This window comes from Hipposideros armiger, unplaced genomic scaffold (assembly GCF_001890085.2).
Source record: "Hipposideros armiger isolate ML-2016 unplaced genomic scaffold, ASM189008v1 scaffold_380, whole genome shotgun sequence".
NCBI lineage: Eukaryota > Metazoa > Chordata > Mammalia > Chiroptera > Hipposideridae > Hipposideros > Hipposideros armiger.
The window spans coordinates 988927-993114 of record NW_017731730.1 but is presented as its reverse complement, the minus strand read 5'-3'; the positions used below and the strand labels follow the sequence as shown (position 1 = coordinate 993114).

The following is a 4188-nucleotide window of genomic DNA, read 5'->3' as shown; positions in this document are numbered from 1 at the left end:
GTGTAAAAACTCTTGCAATGACTCTGGAAAATGGTTTGGCATTTTCTACTGAAATGGAGCATTTACAGATTCTATGGTTTGCCAGCTCTACTCTGAGGTATACCTCCAACACAATATATACATTTCCCAAAAAACAGGTATTAGATATTCACAACAGACTCCAGGCAATTGCTCAAATGCCCATCAATTGTAGAATAAATACCTAGATTCTGGTATATTCACACAATCGAACACACTACAGCACTGAGAATGAGTGGTCTACAATTATACAAAATTATATAGACGAATCCCACAAACATAATGTTGCACAAATGAAGCCAGACACAAAGACAGCATACTATATGATTCCACTTATAAAAGGGACCGAATAACAGGTATAACGAACCTATGGCATCAGAAGTAAAAACACTGGTTACTTCTGTTGGGTGGATGTAAGGGGCTCCGCAGGGTCTGGCAGTGTTCTTCCTTTTGATCTGGATGCTGGTCATTCGGATAGATTCAAAAATGTCATTCTGACAACACCAAGTGTTGGCAAGGATTTTGTAGCTATGGGAACTCTCCTCTAGGACTGGTGGAAGTCTAAATTGGTTTAACGCCTCTGGAAAAGAGCTTGGCTTATCTAGGAAAGTTAAGTGTGGGCATCCTCTGTGACCCAGAAATTCCATGGATGGAGAGTTGCCTAGTGCACCAGGACATATGTGCAGGACTGGTCATATTAGCAAAATTCCCATATCAACCCAAACATCCATAACGATGCAGTGGCCAGACAAACATACATCCGGTATTACTCCATTTCTATGAAGTTTCAAATAGGCAGAGCTATTTACATTTATGGTAAAATTGCAAAGGAAAGAACAGGAAGCCTTTATAATAAAGTCTGGCCAACTCATCTCTGAGCGGGGAGTGGGAAGTGGGTACGACTGGGGAGAGGTACGTGGGAGGCTTAGAAGGCACTTTCATGTTCTATTTCCCAACTTGGACGGTGAGTATAGTGGTGTTCATTTTATTGTTTTTGTTTGTTTGTTTGTTTGTTTTTGGGTACAGTCAACTTTATTGATGGTGCATGACAAGGTAGGGCTCTCAGCCCCTCCCCTTCTCAGGGGGTCTGGGATGGAAACTGGAGGTCAGGAGATTCTCAGTGTGTTGGGGGGTCAATTTGGGAAAAGGACTCCCCAGTAGCTGAGGGCCTCACTTCGTCTTGCTGGGGCTGGTGGTCCAGGGGGCTTTTACTCCTTGGAGGCCATGTGGACCATGAGGTCCATCACCCTGTTGCTATAGCCAAATTCATTGTCATACCAGGAAATGAACTTGACGAAGTGGTCGTTGAGGGCAATGCTAGCCCCAGCATCAAAGGTGGGAGGGTGGGTATCACTGTTAAAGTCGCAGGAAACACCCTGGTCCTCAGTATAGCCCAGAATGCTCTTGAGGGGGCCCTCTGATGCCTGCTGCACCACTTTCTTGATTTCATCGTATTTGGCAGCTTCCTCCAGGCGGCAGGTCAGATCCACAGCCGACACATTGCGGGTAGGGACACGGAAGGCCATGCCAGTGAGCTTCCCGTTCAGCTCAGGGATGACCTTGCCCACAGCCTTAGCAGCGCCAGTAGAAGCAGGGATGATGTTCTGGGCGGCCCCTCGGCCGTCACGCCACAGTTTCCCAGAGGGGCCATCCACGGTCTTCTGGGTAGCAGTGATGGCATGGACTGTGGTCATGAATCTCTCCACGATGCCGAAGTTCTCAAGGATGACCTTGGCCAGGGGGGCCACGCAGTTGGTGGTACAGGAGGCATTGCTGACAATCTTGAGGGACTTGTCATACTTCTCATGGTTCACACCCATCACAAACATGGGGGCATCTGCAGAAGGGGCAGAGATGATGACCCTCTTGGCTCCATCCTTCAAGTGAGCCCCTGCCTTCTCCAAGGAAGACACCAGTGGACCCCACAACATACTCGGCACCAGCATCACCCCATTTGATGTTGGCGGGATCTCGCTCCTGGAAGATGGTAATGGTCTTTCCATTGATGACAAGCTTCCCATTCTCAGCCTTGACTGGGCCTTTGAACTTGCCATGGTGGAATCATACTGGAACATGTAGACCACGTAGTTGAGTTAAATAAAGGGGTCATTGATGGTGACAATATCTACTTTGCCAGAGTTAAAAGCAACCCTGGTGACCAGGCATTCAATAAGGCCAAATCCGTTCACTCTGACCTTCACCATCGTGTCTCAGGGTCGTGCTGGCACTGTGCAGGAAGATATGGCTGTCAAACGGGACAAGCAGAGAGCATATTGTTATTTTTTAAACTGTACATTTATATTTTCATGTTGGAATATTAAATGTACCCTAGGATAAAATTTTTTTAATCAACAACACAGAAACAGAAACAGAAAAAAAGAGGGAATTGGACTAGATAATATTTATGGCCTTCTTTGGCTGTCATTCATTGGTACAAGAAACATTTTGGGAGCTCTGGGCTAGGTCCTGGGGATTCCAGAAAGAACAAGAAAGAGACAACCTGGTCCATAGCTGTCACCATGTTATCCCAGGGCCCACTGAGGCCTCTCACCCTCTGGCATGGGTCAGTTCTCAGCTTCACTATTGTCACCCCAAGCCTCTGCTTTGTACAAAGCAGAGCCTACTCACCACTATCCACAAAAAAACAAAACAAAACAACAAGACAAACAAGCAAAAAGCAATTCACTCCTACCAAGAATGTAGAAACTTTATTGTACTGCCTCTAGGAGGTTCTGGAATTCTCTCCTCCTCTTTTCTCCTCCTAGTTCCTCTCGCCACCTTGGTTCTCTTTGTTCTCAGGGTCAGCACAAATTCCTCCTTTTGCACAGTAGTTCATTCCCTCTGCTCCTGCATCACTGAGGTATGCCCGCCCCCAGTGGTGTAGTTCTCTCAGACAAACCCAGTAGCCACCCCGAGACAATGCTCGGTGATTCCATTTTCTCTACCTTGTTTCAGTCCAAGGCCAGATTGCATTCACTCCTGTGACAGAAGAGCATATCCAGGGCATCAGGAGCAAAAGCAAGGGTGCCTGATCCTGCGTGGGCCTTCCAGGTGAGATTGTGGAAGTGGCCCATGGGCTGACCTTGAAGGATGGGTGTACCTTCAAGCAGAATGTAGAGCATGATTGTAAGGAAAGCATTTCTCTGGGAGTCTGAGATCCTGGGTTCTCATCTGAGCTGAGCTACCATGTTTCCCTAGACTCTGGGAAATTCATGGAACCTTTCCTGGTTTTAGTCCAGTGTGTCCACACTGTCATGTGCACACATGCCTGGAGAGTCTTCTTAAACTGCAGATCATGATTCAGCAGGTCTGGGCCCAAGATGCTGCATGTCTAACTGGCTCCCAGCCATGCTGTCTGCAGACCACATGTTGACAAGGGGTTAGGACCTTCATCTAAGATAAAGTGGGCATAAAGCCTCCATGAGGATGTCGTGACTTGATGAGATCATAATGTGTGAAAGCGCTTGGAAAAGCTTGGTGCTCCTAAAAATGTAATGGGTTGTTATTACTGTGGGGATGGGGTGTTCCGAGTCTTGTCCAATAAACTGGGAGTGACACCCCCTGTATCTCCATTGCTTGATGCCTGAAGAGATGGTCACACCCAGCAGGCATGGCACCTAAGCCCATCAGAAATGTCAGTTGTGCCCAGAGGGTGCACCACTCAGACAGCACACAATGAAGAGGCTCCTGGAGAAGAAAGAGCCATCTGGAAACCCCATACAATACAGAGCTTTGAACACAGCCCAGTCAAGACTGGGGCCGGTGCACGGAGGCGCAGGTGGTGGGGTGGGGTAGGTGAGCTCAGGACCATTGTGGTGTTGAACTCAGGACAGAGACACTCCACAGCCACCTGGGCCAACATCTGAGAGCCTTTTTGCCTCCTAGGCTCCAGGTCGTCACTTTCCACACTGGCACGTTGCTCATTCTTGAATAGGCAGCAGAGTGGACCACACCTGAGTCACAAAGGTGAACACCCCTTTGAAATAACAACAGCCAACAAGGCCCCAACCCTAGTGGGCTGACACTAATTCCAAGCAAAGGGAGCTGTTGGGAGCTGAGCAGACACCCCCGTTGTGCCTGCTGCAGCCTCTCCTCTTCATAGAAGCCCCAGAGGTTGAGATATGATCACAGCAGCCAAAACAGGAAGCTCTAAGAACTAGAATGTTAATA

General features: G+C 48.0%; 1 pseudogene; it reads right to left on the bottom strand.

Annotated features, from left to right (window-relative positions):
• Positions 1-1211: 1211 nt before the first annotated feature.
• LOC109393479 (glyceraldehyde-3-phosphate dehydrogenase-like) lies at positions 1212-2237 on the bottom strand (annotated as a pseudogene).
• Positions 2238-4188: the final 1951 nt, after the last annotated feature.